Genomic DNA, 22,958 nt, shown 5'->3' with positions numbered 1-22,958 from the left:
GGGGGCAACTTGGAGCTTAGATTACTGCGCGGCAGCCTAGCCGCGATAGACGCACCGCCCTCCAAAGAAAATTTGGGAGTGCGAGCTTTGAATCATGCGAAGCTGTTTGTGGAACATCAGGTGTGGATTGAGGAGCAACCCGACATGCTGGGGCCCATCTTTGGGCTTAGAACTGTTTTCAGCAGCATTTTAATCAGACACCCATTTGGGATCTCTACCCAGTGGACTACAGGACCCATAAAGCCACGTTGCTCATTAGTGCAGCCCTTTGGAGTGCTTGAACTGTATATTTAAGGGGAGTGGTCTAGATAAGCCTTTTCTTTGTCGATCCTCTGAGGAAGGTGATTTCGTCACTGAAATGCGTTAGACCAATTTGACAAGAAGCTGCCATATGTACCAATATGCCGCCGCTGCTCCGTACCAATAAAGGGCTTACAGCTAACTGGTGGGGAGTGCGTCTATACCTAGGGGGGCAAGTTGGAGCTTTGATTATATGTATATATACATATATATATATATATATTCCCCTGTTATAGTTAGTTCAGCTAACTATAACTTGTGCGCCCGCAATGCACTGCTGATGACGTCACATATTACACCACTCAACACATGATCAGTGACATTGCTGATGACATCACTGATTACATCCCAAATGACATCACTGATGACATCACTGATTACCTCTCAAATGACATCACTGATGACATCACTGATGAAATCATCCATGTGTAAGAGTGGCAGACCTCCTCTCACCCTAATATAACCTATAATGCACGCATTCAAAAATAGATACTAAAATTTTCAAAAAAATGGAGATACCAATATCAGTTACAACTAAGCATGGGCGGAAAATCCGTTCCGCTCGCGGATTTTGCGGATTTTCAGTAAATTCGCAATCCGCGAACGCTCGGGAATTTACCGAAAATCCGCAAATTCGCACGCAGCGGATTTTTTTTCTTGGTGATACAATTTTGCGGCGTGCGGTGTAAGTTCGCAATTGCGAACATGTAGGTGCGGCGGGCAGCAACAATCTCGCATTCGCAAAATTACAAAAATTGCAATTCTGCACAAGAAATCTACTAGCAAGCAGCATAGACCTTCTGAAAATGATGATTTTTATCAGAATAACTCCTCAGGTTGACATTTGCCTGCACTTTTTTGGATTTGAGGCCTTTTGATTTTCTTTGGATAACTTTTGGATTTGAAATCAACTTTCTCATATAAGCTTGTTTGGGGCATTACAGTTGCTGTAATGCTGTTCTGCAGAAAAACGAGTTTTGCAAAAGTGAAAGCAGGTTCAAAAGTTCAAACTCATCATTAGTAACCATTCCCTATAGTGCTTCCTGACAAGGGCCCCTCCAGAGTTCAGTTGCTAGTTGCAACAATTGTATGACCCTGCTCTGACCCTCTCAGCAGGCTCATAGAATAGCTACAAGTAGGCCACAAAGGTCCTGGAAAAAATAATTGCACTGCAACAGAAAGAAAATTACAGATAAGGAAGCAGGTGCCAGACTGGAATTTTAAAACAGTGACACATTAATAAATCAACTCCAAATTAATTCATGTCAGTTGAAGCAGGCAGGTGTGCTTGCTTTTTCCCCCCATAATCTACAGTGATGATGAACCAGAGGGTGGCATTGATGTACCAGAGGGTGGCAGGGGTGAAACAGAGGGTGCTGGGAACCTGTGATGATGAACCAGACGTAGAAACAACATAATCGTGACCGTTGCGAGCCGACATGTAAGTTCGCAATTGCGAACTGGTACAAAACCCTCGCGAACTGTCAGAAATCCTTGCGAACTGTCAGAAATCCTTGCGAACACAAAAAAAAGAAAAATCCGCAAATTCGCGAGAATTCACGGATTTTGCGGATTGCGAGTTCGCAAATTCGCAAAATTCACGAACGCCAGATTCGCAAAATTCGCCCATGCTTAGTTACAACAACCTATTCATTAATTCCAACATCTACATACACATCCACTCATCCACCAGGAGTTCTATATAGTCACTTAAACATGTACTCACTCATCATATGTACTCATACACCTATACATCCTGTTACACACCAATACACATCCATACAGTTACTCACACACATACTCACACATGCAAATAAACTATTAAACATCCATTTGTTTGCATATACAGGTATACACACACCAGTACACTTACTTCTACAGAAAGGTACACAAACGTACTCTCTTAAACAATCAGTTATAGAAACACATACTTATTTATACAGGAACTTTTTCAATCTGTCACTACCATTTATCCTTACTTATATACATCAATACTCACATACATTAGGTTAAAACATATGTACTTACTCATAAAGACACAATTGAGTCAGTCAATCACTCACTAGCACACCCATACACACATTCATCCTCCCGCACAGTCCTGCACACATGCTGTCTTCAAAATACATACAAACAGTGAGTCAGTCATTCATGCATCTGTGCCCTAAGCAATACCGCCACCAAACCATACACACACTCATTCTGATGCTCAAAAAACCAACTAATAACCCATATAGACACTCGTGTAGCTACTCACCAACCCATGCAACCACTTATACACAAAGTGATACAGATATTTAGATATTTAAACATTACTCGTTAATACATGTATTCACTAAGATACACTTAATAAGTCAGTTATACAATGAAATTTACAAAAAAAATATCACTTTAGACAGTTATTTACCTATTTATTCTTCCATCGACCTTTAGATATACATATATAAAAATATTTATTTTTCAGAAAGACAAACATTCAGTGGATGATGTCATCAGTGATATCATTTGAGATGTCATCAGTGATGTAATCAGTGATGTCACTGACCATGTGACGAGTAATGTAATATGTGAAATCATCAGCAGTGCATTGCGGATGCGCGAGTTTCAGTTAGCTGAACCAACTATAACGGGGGAATTTCAATGGTTTTGTATGAGAGAAATGTCCAGCTAACTATAACATGGGTGAAACCTATGGTTTTTTCAGTGAATTTCTAAGATTTTTTAAATGCTAATTCCTAACTATAACGTGTGTGAAACCTATGGTTTTTTCAGTGAATTTCCAAGGTTTTTTAAATGCTAATTCCTAACTATAATGTTTGTGAAACCTATGTTTTGTCAGTGAATTTCAAAGGTTTTGTAAATGATAATTTTGAAATATACTAAGTATTATATTTCTTTCTTTTTATAGTAATTTCCTACATTTTTATTATAAATACTTATACTTATTTCATTTTTAAAGTTACATTTCATATTTTTAATCTAAAATAATAACAAAAGTAAATTCAAAAAGAATGAAGTGCTAGTAAAACTGCCTCAGTGAATTTGTAAGTGTTTGTTGGAGGCAGATTTACAACACCCTTGTGCTTCTTTTACACCACCGTTGCATCACTTTTCTGATGAAGCAGTGGTGCAAAAGATACACCACGATATGTGCTATTTAGAATGTGACGTATCTGGGACGTACGTCACATTGTAAATCCCTGTACCAGAAGGACACATTCCTACATGGGGGGGCGTTCCTGCGCAGAAACACCTCCTAAAAGTGCTGACTATAATCTACAAGATTTCACTTTATCACTTTTGGGTTCATGCTGTGTCAAAACACTGCACTACCTTGTAGCAGGTGTAAGAATTGACACAGCAGTCTGAGCATAGGGCCCCCAGACCATTGCTGGAGATACGTTGCACTTCCAACATAACTCAAACAAAGCACCACCTTTACAGCACAGATACATTACATATATGTGCCATTTTTATCCCATGTTACACCACATTGTAAATACGGTATATCCATGGTGATGGTGTCACAGAGCACAATAACTGACATATTCCTGGGGATATGGCAGTTATTGTATATCTGCCCATTAGTGTTTTAATGTAGTGATAGGATTACTACATACCAATGAATGAGTCACTACAAAACTAAAACAACAGTGACAGAGTGTTTACTGCAAGTGCAACAATACAAACTAGTAAATTTAACGTATAAAACACAAATTTGCAAGTACATAGAACACTGCATACATCGTCTATAAGAGTTTTGAAGCAGTCTATGCCCTAAGGCCTATTTTAATGCTTGAGTACTTAGATAGTAAGTGGATGATTACAAGACTGCAAGGAAAGAACGTGATTGAATTTATAACAGCCTCAGTTATACCACAGTACACAGATAAACACATACTGCTGAATGGCTCACTACAATATTGAAACAGGATTGTGAGAATGTTTGCTGGAAGTATTAGGATACACATTGAGGAATTGAATGTATAAAACATAAGTTTGCTGGTGCGTAGAACAGTGCATCCACAGTCCATAGAGGTTTGAAACAGCCTATGCACTAAGTCCTCTTTTAATCCATGACTATCTAGACACTGACTGGATCATTAAACTTCTGCAAAGAAAGTTTCTCACTAAATTTATTACAGCTTCAGTTTTACCACTGCACAATTAAAAAGAACATACTGCTGAGTGGCTCACTACAATACTAAAATAGCAGTGGCAGGGTGTTTGTTGGAAGTCTAAGGATACAGACTGGGGAATTGAAGGCAAAAAACACAAGTTTGCACCTGCATACAAGACAGCATGTATACCCCATACAGATTTTAAATAAATCGATACCCTTAAACTCACTTTCCATATTTTAAATCAATACAAACATTAAAAAATATATATAACTGAATCTATAACTGCTTCACTTTTACTACAATAAATACATTAGGAGATAGTGTTCAAACCTTTATTATTTTTCAACAATAAATGTATTCTTATAACTTTTAATAATTTAACAGACATTCCAATACAACTTCATCAGCTATGTAATTCAGATCCATTTCCTCGTCAGCAGGTTCTGATTTAATGTGTTCTTAAATTTCAACATAATTTAAAACATCAACTAATTCTGCATCACAGGTTTCATCTTCAAAATCACAATAGATGTCTGCAGCACTAAATTCCCCTTCTTCACTCTCATTGCCTGTGACAGATATTAGTTCTTCAATTACACTCAAATAATATCCAAAATCTCCTGAGTATGAGGCTGTTCTCTTTCCATAATTTTTCCTTTATGATCTTGTTCCTTGTATAAAAATATAAACAGTTAATTTTATCACTTTTCGTAATATATAATACAAAATTACAGTTTTCACCTATTTTGGCCTACAAAAAATACTATATAAATACAATTATCTAATAACATTCCATTAGTACACTTGTACTCCTTTGCAAAATTATACAACTATAATTACTTATAAGGATATCCTGTTCTTAGCTTTTGTTATATTTTGAAAGCAATCACTCCTTATGACTATAGAAAAAGACTCAGGCTGGTATAGTAAAATACACTACTAAAAAATCTAGAATATGTCTATTCACCTTACCCTTTCCAAAACAGTAAATGTGTTTTACTATAATGGAAAAGATAGTATTCATTGTCGTGAACAACACTGTGTATCTGTGTATATTTAGACATCATTATCACACTACTTTTTTGAATAATTCATGTGTTTACTCTATCTCTATTCCTCATCTATAACTTAGTCTAACCCTACTAATTACTTACCCCTTCCAATTTCGAACTAGCCTCTCCTTTAGTATTTATCTGCAACCTTGTAGCTTACGGTTCTTTTATTTTGTCACTGCTTTTAACCTATAATTACGTAACACTCATTAACCTAGGCCTCTCACTTTATTGTCTAATTTTTCTATTATAAATTTCCTTGTGTTCTTCTACTAACTTTTCTTTATGCAGTTGCTTGTTATCTATTCTGTCAATCCTTCAATATCTTGTGTTTTTCATTAATGTTCCTTCTTAATTCAAAAGTCTTTCCTTCTACTCCTAACTCAATGTGTTCTTTTCCCTTAAGACCTTGCTTATCATGAATTTTATCGATTCTTCTAAGTTAGAGAAAATACATTGACTGACTACATTCAATATTGTCTATAATGTCAGGTAAGTTTACTTACTCACTTACTTGTCAAATAACGATCTATAACTCTCACAGAAATATTTGCACTTTCTCTTCAGGAATGTCTAAAAAGCAACTGAAAATGGGTCTGAACTCCGGAACGTCTTCGGTGATGTACGCACTCGTTAGTGAGCGCACGCCTTACCAAGGATTCCCCACAACTCTGTGGTAAATGACTACATCGCTACCTCGTCTTTCACCCGCGGCCCGTGGAGGGAGTTGCGGTGGGACATGCAGGGCGGGCGGGGGAGGGACAGGGTGGGGGTTGATAAACAACGGAATCTGGCCGAATGCAGGTAAATAAACAATTACAATAATAAAACTAATTGTGGGCCATATTATCAACAAAACACGATATCAACAAAAGACGACACATTATCCCCGCTTTTATCAGCAGGTAAGTGCTGATAAAGCGGCGATAATCCTTTTCTTTTTGTTGCTAATTTGACCCGAAATGCATGTTAATGGCGTCGTGGTGACGATCACGCGTGGTTAGGGAGTCGTACATGCATGTTTAGGCTCTATTTTTGTTTTTAATTTTTATTTCAAATCGCAACATAAGCATACAGAAATACGTACAATTACGAGCAGGAGCTGCATGCTGATTGGCTGTCAATACTCCAAACCAGGAGGTGTTGCAAGCCCTCCTATTTGTCACAGCAACGGAGTCACAAGGAAACAGTAAAACAAAGTTGATAAATAAGGAAAGGGAGCACAATAGAAACATTCTCAACCTATAGTGTTGCTCAGGGTATGGTACATTTATTGTACATGTACCAACCACGTATGGACGACGTACAACTGTAATGTTAAAAGTCGTCACGTACGCGTACATAACCAAGAAAACTAAAAATAATTTTAGATATTTATGAAGTGTATTTGTTTATGTATTGTGTGGCTCTAAAAAGAGCCGTTGTGTTTATTGCAAGATTTTAGTACCTACAAGTAAGTACCGATGCAGAGTCTTACGTTTATGAGAAACACTCTGTTCCCCTAATCTGTAAAATGTACACAATCTCTCCTATAGATGCCATGCATATTGTAACGCAGATTATTGTTGTGAACGGACCCCAGTAGAAAAGCAGAAACAGATTTATTCACATATTTCCTATCTTTTTCAAACTGTGGACAATAGTGGTTGGACCGCTTCCATCTCTGTCTTTGGCATATATTAGAATACACAAAGACAGTTTTCGGGAACAATGTCATCAATTGGGCAAAGGTTTCCTTCATGAGCATTTCCAGAGCTACCCCAGTCAAAGTGCCTAGGTCATTGCCACCACAGGGCACAATTATGAGTTCAGGGTGTAGGAGATGCATAAAGGATTTCACCATTGGCATCAATTGGTGCAACTTTAATCCTCTCTGTCCAATCCATTTAATGTCTACATTTGGTAAACCTAGGTCCTTGTGAATTCTTTTCCGTTGTGCGTACCTTTGACTCCAGAAAATATAGCTGTGTCCCACCTTCCACACTGTAAGCATTTTGAACAGAGGTCTGGATGCACTCTGATGGCATCTGTAAATGAAATGCCACTTTCAAAAGTAAGATTTTTCCAAAATGGTGAACAACATGCAGTTCTGAAAAAAGAAAAGACATGATTGGTTGTTTGACAACATTTTACAGAAAACTAGGTTCCATGTTCCTCTTATTTAAAAGCCATATTTTTATTGGTTAAGAAAAAGTGATAGAAAAAAAAGTTACATAAGCTAAGCTGGTATATTCTCCAGTCAAGCACACTTGCTGTTTTAATTTGCAACAATGTATGATGAACTTTTTACCTATGTTCTGAGTTAGGAGTTCCCTGAAGTGTTTCTATGGTAACTGGCAGATTGTGGAACGGGGGAAGGGTTGAAAGTTCTATTAGTTCGAAACCTTTGGAATATTAAACCAATCGAAATGTGTGTTTTCTTTTGAATTAATATGAACACGATTTTAATTGGTTAATTTATATGTGGTATTCTTGTCAATCTAGAACTCAATTTGAAAGGTGAGTTGAAAAGTTGTATGACAGTGCGTCTGTGCGGTGTATCTTTGTACATTAACGAATTATAAGGTATATTATCAACACTCGGCGATACAATTATCATCACTTTATCAGCAGTTTCCTGCCGATAAAGTGTTCATAATGTTATCGCTGCATTGATAATATGCTTCTATATTCCTCCGTTGTTAACCGTTTTATAGTAGTTAACCTGTTTTGCTATAATGCATGCTTATGTTTTTTTCCTTAATATCATTTTGTGCCTCTGTACATTAAGGGATTATTGGCCATATTATCAATAAAGGACGATACATTATCGCCACTTTTATCGATAGGAAACTGCCGGTAAAGCAGTGATAATGCTCTCGATAATATATCCGTCTGAATTCCCATGGAAACCCAGGTTATGGTGTTAACCTGGGCTTCTATGGAAATTCACAAAGATATACTATCAACACCATTTTCGACGCTTTTGTGCCAGTTTCCTGCCGGTAAAAGTGGCGATGATGTATCACCCTTTACTAATAATATGGCACTGAATGGCATGTTATTAAGAACCAGTGATAAAATTATCGACGTTTAATGGACAGTAAACTGCCAATAAAATAACGAATATCGGCTTGATAATACCTTCTTGTAAATTGCTATAGAATCCCAAGTTCTAGTGTTAACCTGGGCTGGTATGAGAATTCTCAAGGGCATATTATCAAGCTCATTATCGTCGCTTTATCGGCATTTTCCTGCCGATAAAAACGACAATAATCTATCGCCTTTTGTTGATAATATGTCCCGAAATTTATTTTATTAATTTAATTGTTTACTTACCAGCAACGATCGAGGTGGCATATTATGAAGGAGGGTTCTTAGCCATGTTATTCAATGGCAAGTGGATAACATGGCTAAGACCATTTTGTCTCTAATGCGTGAATATCGCTATATTCTCAACGATATTCACGTATTTCGCCGCTATCGCTGGACATTTTACCACAATGGAGAAAAACGTTGCTAATAGCATGTTTTCTCCGCTAACATATCCAGCGATAGGCAGCGATAAAAAAATTAATCGCTAACCCTATTTAGCGATAAATATAGCTACATGTTGGTAATATGCCCCCAGATTCCGTTGTTTATTACTCCTCACCCTGCCCCTCCTCCGCCCCACCTGCCTGCTCCCTTGAAACTCCCTCCACGGGCCACGGCTGTTTCTATATTCCGTCATATTGTACTGTCTATTTATACTCTCATTTTTTATTACATTTTCCTTGCTTTATACTCCTTGTTCTTTTGTTGTAAGTCCTCTTATTTTTAAACTCCGACCTTTGTCCTCATACTCCTCCCTCTCTTCTAGTAAGTAATATAATAGAATATTTTATATATTTTTTTTGTAATGTTACATAATTTTTTTTATTATAGGTTGTGTTTATCGATACTAAAAAAACTGCATCATGCCAACGAAACACCAAAAGAAAAAGCAACGAAAGAAAACTGTGTATTTGAACACGACTCCCCAAGAAGAGTTACATAAAGAGCGATGTCTTAACAAACAGAAAGAAACTCCTGGTAAGAGCAGAGCACTTTTTTGAGGAAAATACTTAAGACTAAGCATAGTGTTCAGAAACAAAAAAATGTCCTTAGTGTTTCAGCAACGAAAAACACCTACTAATAAACAAAAGAATAATGGAAAATCAAGTGCAGACAAAACTGTGTATCGTACAAGGAGAACAAATCAATTTATAGAAATTAGGAAAAAAATGTTTTATAATAGATTGGTACCAAATTTAATGAAAGAAATTAAGGTATATAAGAAAAAAACAGTGTTTTATAAGAAAAAGAAAGCTATAGAAAACGTAGTTGAGAAAGCTTTGGAATTGAAAAGAAAACTGGTTATATTAATAATCAATAGAATTAGATCACTAGATAAACCAATCCATTTAATGAAGAGCAAATTTATTTATTTTATTTTATTTATTTATTTTAATTTCTTATAAAGCGCAGGAATCAATCCCGGAGGGGTATCTCCGCGCTTTGCCAGCTAAGAAGGTTATTAGGTAGAGCAGCCTGAGGTTTATGTGGGTGGAAATGCTTCTTGGAAAAGGAGGGTTTTTAATGCCTTTCTGAAGGACAAGTGATTTATGGTGGTTCTTAGGTTAATGGGAAGGTTGTTCCAAAGGGCAGGACCAACAGCGGAGAAAGCACGGTCACCCTGTCTAGTCTTCTTTGTATTGGGAGGTTTTAACAGGGCTTGGTTGCAGGAGCGCAGGGACCTGCTAGGCTGGTACAGTTCAAGAGACTGGGCTAGGTATTTGGGGAGTAGGTGGAGAAGATTAATTAACAGAAGTAATTTTTGTGATTTTTTTTGGGTGAATGGAAACATAGTTCAAGTTCTGAGCCTCTTTTTAATGAAGAAAGTTATCTTCAGAGTAATGATTTGTTGCATGCAGTTGACACTGGTGGTCGTGCTTATGAGGTTAGAAATGGTTGCCCTATTGAGAAAGAGAAAATTGTTTCTAGAAATTCAGAAGAGGTGTTAGCTGATGAAGTTTTAGGCAGACGTCCTAAAGCTCCAGTGTACACTTGGAATTGTTGTAGTATTTGCAGTGTGCGCCAAGAATCCATTGATTTTTTACGCAATTTGTTACGTAATTACACCAAGAAAAATGTTAAACAAAAGATTAAGATGCTACAAGGACTAGACCCTTGCAGAGTAAGAGAAAATACTGGTTTACAAGGTCATTCCCTACCTTGTTTTTCTAAATAAGTATGTCAAAGTGTTTTCCACCATTTCAAAATGTTAGCAGTTCATCATACTCAGATGAGGAAATGAGTCAGAACATTGCATTACGCAAAAAGTCCAGCACTAATGTTGAAAAAGTTGAACAGTGCTCTTTTGCGTGGATCTGTATCAGACGTAACAAATATTTGTGATGAAATTGAGATTAGTTACTTGGGTCCTCTGCAGGACAGTGCAGAAAGTGAGAGATTAGTAGTAGAAAATGTGGAAGAGAATGTAAGACAGTCCAGTGTAGAAAACTTTGAACAACAAATTATTCAGTTTAAAATGATTTCAAGTGAAAGGCGAAAAATATTCTTGTATCTGTTGTCGACAAATTCATTATAAAAATCAGACCAGGACTGTTGATCTGTATTTAAAAAGTGAAAAGGAAAATAATAATGAGTGGAAGGATTTTTCAACTTACTTGTTGGAAGAGAATTGTTTTGTATTTGGGTTCTGATCTGCGTATTTGTAAATATTGTTATAACAAATTAGATGAGACCAAAATGGCTGCTAGAGCTGTGCATAATAATCTTGAGTTGGCAAATATTCATTCTGAACTGATGGATTTAAATACGTATGAGTCTATTCTTATTCAATGTGTGCATCCATTTCAGGCTATTGTTCGTATGGAGCCTAAGAAAGGAAAATTGCCTCCTTCTGATTTACAGAGAGGATTAAAGGGAAGAGTTGTATATTTGCCTCTAGATTTAAAGAAAAATACTGAAACTATTGGTGTAGAAAATGTAGAGGATGAACCTTTAGTTATTCTTGTTAATGGCATTCCTACTAAGAGTAAGAAAATCTGGCAAGAATTAGTGGATGTTAGGAAAGTGAAAAAGGCAACGTTGTATCTGGTAAAAAAATAATCAATATTACAAAAAAGTCTATGTGGGAGAAGAAGAAATATCTGTACAAGAAGATACTGACTTGCCATCTGGACAAATTGAAAAAGTGGATGTGTCCAGAACTGAAGAAATCTACGAACATTACAGTGTTCATCCATTGCATTCCAAAGAAATGATGGGGAATGCTACAGACTATTTCAAATGAAAGAAGCAAAAGGAAATCCCATTAGTGTATGGGAAAAAAGCTTGGAAGCTCGTTGTTTTCCTCGGTTGTTTCCTACAGGAAAAGGAGGATGATATGATGACCGACCTGTGCAGATTCCTGCATCTGAATACTGGACATCAAGATTATATGCAGAAGATGCAAGATTTCGACAATGTATTCCATATTTGTTTCATCTTTTGTTTGAGAGTGATTTGTCTGGACTTTCTTATGCAGTAAACCACATATTGAAAACAGGTGTACATCTGCAAAATGTTTCAGCAAAGGAATTTATTGATAAAGTACAGCAGAAAGATAATGTGTTGGAACCTCAGCTGATTAATCTGATGGCATGTCAGCGTGGTACTAATGAGTACTGGTACCGTCGTCATGGAGAACTCAAATGTATGCCAAGGAACTTAGGAAATCCTACATGGTTTCTTACTCTAAGCTGTGCTGAATATGCTTGGGGTGATTTACTTCAATTTCTTTGAGAGGCAAAACCAAATATTGAATACAAGACACCTGGAGAATTGTGCTCTTTGAATCCTGTTAATGTATGCAGGTATTTCAATCATAAATTCGAAGCTATGATGTCTTTTATCACAAACAAAAAAAATTCTCCTCTTGGAGAGGTTCTAGATTTCTTTTGGAGAAAGGAGTATCAAGCGAGAGGTGCTCCTGACATACATATGCTATTATGGATCAAAGATGCTCCCAAATTTGGAACAGACTCAGATGATACTGTGTTGTCTTTTATTGAAGAATATGCTACATGTGAAGTACCCAAAAGTACACAAGATAAGGACTTAAGACAACTAGTCTTACGATTCAAAAGCCATCGTTGTATCAAATACTGTTGTTGAAAGTACAAATTTAAGAACAAATTCTACAGCAAATGCCGTTTTGCATTTCCTCGACCTGTAATATCAAAAGGAAGAGTGAACAGTTTTATGTCATCTTTGCGACATAATATCACAAGAAAGTCTCCAAAAAATGCCTACAACTTAAGAAGAAATGAAGAGTCAAAAAACATAAATGACTATAACTCAGTCATTTTGTCTATGTGGAATGCTAACATGGATATTCAATATGTTGCGGACAATTCCATTGCTGTTGCACGATATGTGACATCGTACATAACAAAGACAGAAATGACGGAATTAAAGGAAATGGTGGAAGAGAATTCCCATGAGAAGAGTCTCAGTAAGAAATTATACAGTTACAGTTTGAAGATGTTATCTCATCGAGAAATTGGAGCGTATGAATGCTCGGATTGCTTATCATCTGCAAGTCTGTACTCTGAATCCAGAAGAATCATTTGGGTGAGTCTAGGTCTTGCTGCAACACGAAACCGAGTTCTTAAATCTGTACAAGAAATTGAATATTTAGCTGAAAAAGAGCCAGAAACTACTGATATTCTGAAAACAAATATGTTGGATACATATTATCCAAATAAAAGTCATCATCTTGAGAATATTTGTCTCTATGAAGTGCAGCAAAACTATATTTTTAAATGGAATATTACTGAAAACATTAATATTGGTATATATGCCGTAATTGGTTCTGAAGGATGTCTGGTGAAACAAAGAAAAGGACATTTGATTAATCACCGTAAAATGAGTTCTGAAACACCTGACAAAAGAGTATTTTACTATTTAGCTCTTTTGCAACTTTTCAAGCCATGGCGTTCAGAATTGGAATTACTTGGAGATTTTGAGAGCTATGAAGATTCCTTCAATGTAATTAAAAATACTATAGAATGTCCTGTTTTTGTTAATTATGTCAAAATGTTGAATGACAAAATTGAGCAAGAAGCTACAATTGCAGCTGAGATTGCTAGAGATAGTTCTCAAGCGAGTCAAACTTCTCCGTTGACTCAGGACCCATAAGGAGAACCAATTGTTCTAAATGAAGCAGCAACTGCTATGGAAGAGGTGGAAACAGTAATGTATCAAGGTCAAGAACATCTAACAAACTTAGGAAACTTAGAAGAACAACTAAATCTCTTCACGAGAAAAAAGAGTGCTCTTGCTCATCATTTGAACCTATCCATATGTATGTCAGTGGACAAGCTGGAACAGGAAAAAGTCTCTACAGAAAAGCACTGAGTCATATTTGTCTTGTGTTGTCACTGCTCCAACAGGGTTGGCAGCACACAATATTAGTGGAATTACTTTACATCGTTTATTAATGCTACCAGTAGAGCATGACAAAAAATACAATACCACAAGCTATCTGGAGAAGCTTCTTGTGAAGTTTCAAGAGTGTTGAGGAAAATGAAGCTTCTCATTATTGATGAGGTGAGCATGGTCTCAAACTTAATGCTTGCCTTTGTGCATGTACTTTATCGCCACATTATCGGCAGTTTTCCTGCTGATGAAAGTGGCGATAATTTTAATAATGTCTTTGTGTTGATGAACACGCGTTGTAATGGCTGAGACTTACGTCCTTCGAATTAGTTTTTAGGTATACATGTGACCAAGTCTGATAACATCAGAGTTTAACGACAAACACCGTGGTGTCTGTGCCTCGAAATCTCGTCGATCGCAAAGAAAATAGGAGGACGATAAAATGAAAGTAACAGATGTAATAAAAACAACGGTGAAAAACTACTAAAATGGCGGTGAACGGAGTACTTGATCAAAGTTTGGCGGCTTGGCACTACGTTCCAAAAAAATGTAGATAAAATGCGATTATTAATATATCACAAAAGTACAGCAGCGGATGACACACACGACCTGAGAAAACAAAGCGCCAAATGTAATGCCTGAAATAAAGAAAGCTTTTTTGTTGAACTTGAAGAAAAAGAAAAAAACGTGGGCTTCGAAACGAGGCTGCGCATGCGTAGAGAGTACAACTGCTACACAAAAAAAGGAAAGTTTTACATGCTATCATAGAAATAAAGGGGCATATTATCAACAAAAGGCAATACATTACCACTGCTTTTATGGCCAGTAACTCCTGATAAACCGGCGATAATGGGCTTCATAATAGACCCTTGTTAATTCCCATAGAAGCCCATGTTAACACCAGAACATGGGCTTCTATGAGAATTAACAAAGGCGTATTATCAAGACAATTTTCGCTGTTTCATCGCCACTTTAATGCCCATAAAACAACGATAATTTCAACACCGGTCCTTGATAATAAGCCCGTCAGTGCCATATCATCACTAAAGGGAGATACCTTATCGCCCCTTTTATCAGCAGAAAACTGCAGCTAAAGCGCCGATAATGGGCTTGATAATAGGCCCTTGTAAATTCCCATAGCAGTCCAGGTTCTAGTGTCAACATGAGCTTCTATGGCAATTCACAAAGATATATTAACAAGCCGATTATCGCCACTTTATCAACAGTTTCCTGGCGATAACAACAGCGATAATGTATCGCCTTTTCTTGATAATATGGCCCATTCCTCTTTTTTTTTACCAATAAACTTAGCTGATATAATCAACCACCGGTGTTAAAATTATCGCTGTTTTATTGGCAAGAAACTGCTGATAAAATGGCAATAATAAGCTTCATAATACGGCCTTCTTATTTCCCATAGAAGCCCATGTTAACACTAGAACATAGGCTTCTATGGGAATTTACAAGGACGTATTATCAAGCCCACCCTCCCAACATTAATAAAAAACTACAGACAATGCGGGAACCCGGAACTGGAAGGTCATTTTACATATCCCCCCGCAGAAAGGTGGTGCCCCCTTTCCTTATTTCTCATTTTTCTTTTACTGTTTTCTAGTGACTCTGTTCTCCCGACAAACAACATAGCTGCCAACACTTCCTGGTTTTGAGTATTGATAGCCAATCAGCATGCAGCTCCTGCTTGTAATTGTAGGTATTTACGTACGCGTACGCCGCGATTTTTCTTTAAAAAAAAATCAAATAAAAATCAGAGCCTTAACATCCATGTACGACCCCCTGAGCAAGCCTAGAGGGTCACAATGTCTCTAGCCTACCCCTTCCCTTATTTCTCAACTTTGTTTTACTGTTTTCTTGTGACTCGGTTCTAGTAAGGCACAAGATGGCCGCCAACACTTCCTGGTTTCGAGTGTTAACTAACAGTTCACAGCCAATCAGCATGCAGCTCGCACTCGTAATTGAACAGATTTCAGTACGCGTACTGAACTCCGACTATAGATATCGCATTGATTTTACTTGCAATTTTCTCAGAAACTGCTGAACGGATTTACACCATTTAACAAAAAGCACAACCTGCGAACAGAACTCTACCTCTCTGCCACATTTCGTGTAATTCTGTTCAGGCGTTCGGGCTGTAGCCCTGGCTAAAGGTCCCTATCGAAAATTGCATGGGGAAAACATGTTTTGGGATCCCCCTTTTTTCTCCGCACCCACTTGACGAATCACTCCTAAACTTTCAGGGAAGGAGCGGAACCGAGCAGGCCATTTTCTTGGAGAAATTCACGAAGATTCGTCCACCGGCGCCAAAGTTATTCCAAATAGAATGTTGTGGATTTGCTATGGAAACTGTGGGCTAGATGTAGGTAATTCTCATTTACCGACTCTAGAATACCGAATTTTACCAATTCAGTATTCTAAATTCGGTAAATGAGATGTAGTTAAAAATTCGGTATTTTTTACTGAATCTGTAGGATTCGGTAATTACCGAATCGGTTCCTATGGGCCTTGAGGCCCATAGGAATCAATGTCAATTACCGAATCGGTAAATACCGATTCGGTAAAAATACTGAATTTGCAAGGGGGACAGGGTGTCACTTTGACACCCTGTTGCACCCTTGTTTCTGGCTTGTGTGCCATGTGACACAAATACATGCCCTTGGGGCATGTCTGTGTGCCGCATGCACAGGTGTACATGCACAGATGTGCATGTACACTGGAATTCGTTATTTACCATGCAATAGTATTACATGGTAAATAACGAATCGGTAATGGCCTGTGGCACTGTTTGAAGTGCCACCTACATCTGTATTTACCGATTCAGTAAATTTGCTAACTACCTACTGGCGACCGGTAATGTATATATATATATATATATATATATATATTCACAGAAAAAAACATAGGTTATAGTGGATATATAGTTAGGAATTTGCATTTACAAAACCTTGAAAATTCAATGAAAAAACCATTGGTTTTAGGCCATATATAGTTAGGGATTTGCATTTACAAAACCTTATTTTACTCGCATAAAACCATTGAAATTCCATATATAGTTATAAGCGCTAACTATATATCGCGCACCCGCAATCCACTGCTGATGATGTCACATATTACATCATTCATGACATGGTTAGTGACATCACTGATGACATCACTGATGACATCTCAAATGACATCACTGATGACATCACTGATGACATCATCCAGTGACTGTATGTTTCTGTAAAGTTAAAATATCTCTTACATATTGAAGAATGAGTGGATATATAAGTGTCTGGATGAAGGATTTAGTAGGTGCATGACTGACTGTATGAGTGAGTGATTAAATGTGTCTCACTGAGTGCATGGGTTAGTGACTAAACTGTCTTAATTTGTGCATCATTATGTCTGTTGTTCTGTAAACTGTTGCATGTGTTGATAAGTAGCTATATGAGTAACTATATGGGTTATTGATTGGTTGCCCAAGTATTTGTATGGGATACTGAGTGTGTGTGTGGGTGGCTGGGAGGTGTGTGACTCTGTGCATAGATGTGTGAGCAGTTGATTCACTAGATGTATGGTTTCAAAAGTGCATGTGGAAACAGCTGTATGGGCGGTTGACTGTGTGCATGAGTGTATTGGTGAGTGAATGGATATCTCAGTGCTACATGTCAAAGTAAGTACATATGTAAAACACAGTACATGTGAGAGTTGACATATATAAATAACTGTGCATAAGAGCCAGTGAATGTGCGAGTGGCTGTATGGATCATTGTGAACTTGTATCAGGGATTGTATAAGAGAGTAAATATGTGTTAGTAAATGTTTGAATAAGTAAAGTTTGTATAACTGTATATTTGAGGAAATGGAGGTGTGATTGATTCTTTGCATGACTGACTAGGTGTGTGAGTAACTCCATGGATGAGTGACAGTCTGTGAGTGTCTGTTTACACTGATTGTATCTAAGGTTATATTAGAGTCTGAAGAGGTTCATCGTATTATCACATGAATGATATCATCAGTGATGTTATCAGTCATGTCAAATGAGATGTTTTCAGTGATGTCATCAGTGATGTCATTTGAGATGTCATCAGTGATGTCATCAGTGATGTCACTAACCATGTCATGAATGATGTAATATGTGACATCATCAGCAGTGGATTGCGGGTGTGCGATATATAGTTAGCGCTTATAACTATATATGGAATTTCAATGGTTTTATGCGAGTAAAATAAGGTTTTGTAAATGCAAATCCCTAACTATATATGGCCTAAAACCAATGGTTTTTTCATTGAATATTCAAGGTTTTGTAAATGCAAATTCCTAACTATATATCCACTATAACCTATGGTTTTTTCTGTGAATTTCATTGGTTTTTTAATAGCAAATATGAAAAGCTTTAAAATGTCAAGTACGTGATAGATAAAAACATTTTCGTATTTATGCACGCTGATGTGCTTTGAACGCTGCACCCCCCCCCCCCTCTTTTGTCTTAGTAGTACTCTCTCTTTGCAGATACTGAAGGGTAGTTAACGCAGGCCTTTACCCCCGTTGTAATCCGACGTGCCTGCTTGTCTCTCCATTTGATTGATTGTTGTCCAAGCATTTACTGTTTTAGAATTGGTTCTCTTTGGATCATTCTCTATTTACAAACAAGCACAAAGTCGCAATACTCTGTTTAGTCTTTGCAGATAGTGAAAAATCGTGTAAAAAAATAAAAGTAATCGAGCAAAATCAGTAGGCCACTAATTGGATCTCTTTTTGACCTCGCTAAAATAGAAATATTAGGAACAACCCTTCATGAGAAATACGAAAATAGTGAGATGAACTGAGCTCCACACCATGAGGGCTGCAAGACAACTCGGCTCCATCACCCATCCCGCACAAAATAACGACAAACCCTATGCAAATATTAAAAATATAGACAACACACCAGCAAAGAAACAGGGTAAAACATTTTATTAAAAAACTATTTACATAACGTTGGTTTATAAGATGATGTCAGTAGTGGACCGATGTGTGAATAGGTCGAAAGCAGCACAAGGCTCCAAGATCCGGATGGCTAGCTCCTGGATGTTGGGTGCCATAGTTCAGAGTTCTGAGTTTGAGCCTTTTTCAATGCCTGTGCTTTGTTGAATCAAAATGGCGGCTTGACACAAAGCTGACTCAAGCGTTGCTACTGATGCTATGCAGACCAAAACTGGTTTTCAGTTTGTACATTTTTCTAGATTTTTCAATCCAAGTTTGGTTGACTTTGTAGAACGATGGCTTCAAATTTTCAACATACGGTGTGGTGGCGCTGACTGGGAGGGGCCGCTTCGCTCCTGCCCCCTCCCCAAGTAAGATTTTCATACGTGAAAGTACGTTAATGGTTTTGGTCCCTGAGTTGCTTCGATGTCACTGCCATTCTCAAATGGCATAAGTTCTGGATGTTGGGTGCCATAGTTAAGAGTTCTGAGCAGCGCTTGTAACACTGTCTGAAGCTTATTTCCACCTACTGCAGCTTCACTATTCTCAAAGTAAGTGAGTGTCGTTTATGGACCTGACTGCATTAGAAAACAATGTGATATGTTACCTTCCTAAACAGCTTGACGGAGGCCCCTGAGGGGCGGTGTGATGGCCATGGACTCGGAGAAGACGCTTGGCTCCGACACCCTCCCCAAGTCTTATCTTATAGCACTGGTGTAGCCTGAGATTGCCCCCGACATAGGCGGCCGGCTCCCGGGGTCCGGCAGAACTTTTTGCCTTTTGATGACTCTTCAATTCTGAACCTTGTCCCATCCAGCTGAGTTGCGCCCACTCTTGCGGCTACAGCGTCTTGCCCACCATCCAGCTGAATTGCGCCCACTCTTGCGGTGCAGCGATAGGCGGCTGCCACAGGACTCTCAAAATGGCGGCCGGCTCTTCGGTTTTGGGCCTGGTCCACTAAAATGGCCCTGGGACACCTTTGAACTCGGACGCTTCCCTGATAGGGCTTGGGCCCGTTCACGCCGCCTCCCCCACGCACCCCCCCCCCCCCCCCGGGGCGCCGCACGCCAATTTTCGGAGCAGCATTGTAGGATACCAAAACCAGTGCGGCAGTTTACTGGACATCACCTGGGTGCCTGTTGTACATGTTGTGTCAGCCATGGGACACTGGACACAGTCCCATCAACATCTCAACGCGTTCTGCTGCCTTGGGACTATTCGCACAACAGACCGCTACTGACGAGGCCTCCCCCCGCACCACCCGGGACGCCCCACGCTGTTTTTCTGTGCTGCATTGTAGGATTCCAAAACCAGTGCGGCACCCAGGCGACATCACCTGGGTGCCGTCCAGAACTCTGCACGTTGTGCTGCCTTGGGACTATTCGCACAAAAGACAGCTTCTAACCATTGTTGCTTTTTGAGTTGAAAAATGTTTAAATGTTTTTAGTTTTTGTTCCGTTCATTATAGTTAAAAGTTAATAAAGTTTTATAATCTTACTTTGTTGGAGTGTTATCTATTTTTTTAAAAACGGGTGAATAGGGCCTTGAATCGGGTTATTGTCATGTGTGGGCTTTGGAAGTGTGCTGCTGCAGGATCGGACATTTCAAACTCAAATGCACGTTCTTTTTCTTACCTTTCCGAAGCATGGAGCGCAATAGCAGGCAGAGAAAGGGTGATGCACGTGTTGAACACTACCTGACCTGGCAAGTTGCTGGCAGTGCCCCCCCGCCCGCTCCTGAAAGAGGGCACACACACACCGCCGCCGCGAGTACTTCACAAATCTTTAAAAGACCATGCGCTTGTTCATGAGGCTTAAATGGTTTATCACCTCTTCTAGAACTCCTGCATCGACCATCTGACGTTTCCTGGAAAAATTACCATGTAACACAATACCAAGCCCTGTCAGCTGAAACCCCCAAGGAATCGTGGGGCATATTATCAAGGGGGTTTATCTCCGCTTTTTTGGCTTTAAAAGCCATGAAAGCGGAGATAAAATTATCTCCCTATTACCAAGCTGTCGCTAACACCAGTTAGTGACAGCTAAAAGGAGATAGCGACCATCTTGGGCCCCGCTTTGCATGTCAGTGATACTTATCACTAATAACATGCAAAGTGGCGTGCCAAGATGTTAGCGACTGGAAACAGTCCCTAACATCGCTTTCTCCTATTACCAACTTTTGGAGATATTCGCGCTAAGCGCGAATATCTCCAAAATCTAACACCTGCCCTGAGCAGTTCTTAGCCATGTTATCCAATGGGAGGTGGATAACATGGCTAAGAGCATTTGCTCGATAATACATGAATATCGCTGACTTTTCTGCGATAATAGCAAGGTTTATCTGCGATAAAAATCGCCGATGTGCGGCGATAATTTTTGTCTCTAAACAAGTTAGAGACAAAAATTATCGCTAGTTGTTCGTAATATGCCCCCGGGTTTTTGCTTGCAGAAATCGGGAGGCGGGAGACTAGCACTGAAATCAGTAGTCACACGCCTGAATCGGGAGGGTTGGCATGTCTGAATTCTCTACAGCTGGGGCCATAAACTACATCCGCAGGGGTAGGTGATAGCCTGGGACCAGCCTGGCATCTAAAATGGCTGCCGTGCACGACAAAATTGTGGCATTGGAAAAAAGGCAAGATGGCGCAGCCGCTGGAAGAGATGTATCAACATATATCAGCCTCCTCAGCCACCCTCAGGAAACATAGGGGATTAGGATACGTCTCCCGCACCCCCTTATACCTAGTAATTTAATTAACGAAGCACAAAATGGCGAATTCCCGTTTCGCTACCAGTTTGCGGCCCAGTTCGCGGCCCGTGAAGTGCTTCTACCGTGAAAAATAATTTTTTTTTTTTTCCCCACGGGACCCTTTAATAACCCCAACAACATTCCTAGGGGGTCAAGAGGGTGATACCTTGCCCCCTTTCATTAAATTCCCCCTTCGTTTTTCACCTCTTCTTCTCTCTCGATCCTACCGAGAGACAAGATGGCGGCCGCTCCGGACTGTCACGCAGCAAAAAAAAAAAAAGCTCACGCACAGCCGCTGGAAGAGATGTATCAACATATATCAGCCTCCTCAGCTACCCTCAGGAAACATAGGGGATTAGGATACGTCTCCCGCACCCCCTTATACCTAGTAATTTAATTAACGAAGCACAAAATGGCGAATTTCCGGTTCCCTACCAGTTTGCGGCCCAGTTCGCGGCCCGTGAAGCGCTTCTACCGTGAAAAATCATTTTTTTTTTTTTTTCCCCACGGGACCCTTTAATAACCCCAACAACATTCCTAGGGGGTCAAGAGGGGGATACCTTGCCCCCTTTCATTAAATTCCCCCTTCGTTTTTCACCTCTTCTTCTCTCTCGATCCTTCCGAGAGACAAGATGGCGGCCACTCCGGACTGTTTAGAATGTTGACAGACACCGGAGAGCCAATCAGCTTTCTGCGCGCAAAGTTCCAAAACGCGAAAAGTAAGCGGACCGGATCGCTGCCCGGAGCGCTGTTACAGATATATATCTTGATTTAAACGTTAATTTCTCAAAATCCACTGAAGCACATATATTGAGACCTAGCAAAGGCACATCGGGCTAACAGTCCCTACAATTTTGCCAAGTTTCGTGCAAATCCATTCAGCCGTTCGAGCTAAAAGTGAGTCCAACCGCCCTATGGAAAAATGAATGGGAAAAACGCGTTTTGAGACCCCCCTTTTTTCTCGGCCCCCCCTTGACGAAACCCCACCAAATTTTCAGGGGCTGCTCAGAAACAAAATGTGCCATTTTCCTGAAAATTTCAGCCGATTCCGTCCACAAACGCCAAAGTTATTAGACATAGAATTTTCAAAAATCCCATAGGGAATTAATCCTAACTATATATACCTACTGGCGATAGCCAGTAGGTAATATATATATATATATATATATATATATATATATATATATATATTTATATATATATATATATATATATATATATATATATGTATATATATATATATATATATATATATATATATATATATATATATATATATATATATATATATATATATATATATATATATATATATATATATATA

Source organism: Lissotriton vulgaris, chromosome 9 (assembly GCF_964263255.1).
Source record: "Lissotriton vulgaris chromosome 9, aLisVul1.2, whole genome shotgun sequence".
Classification (NCBI taxonomy): Eukaryota; Metazoa; Chordata; class Amphibia; order Caudata; family Salamandridae; genus Lissotriton; species Lissotriton vulgaris.
The sequence above is the reverse complement of the archived record's forward strand: the minus strand, read 5'-3'. Positions refer to the sequence as shown.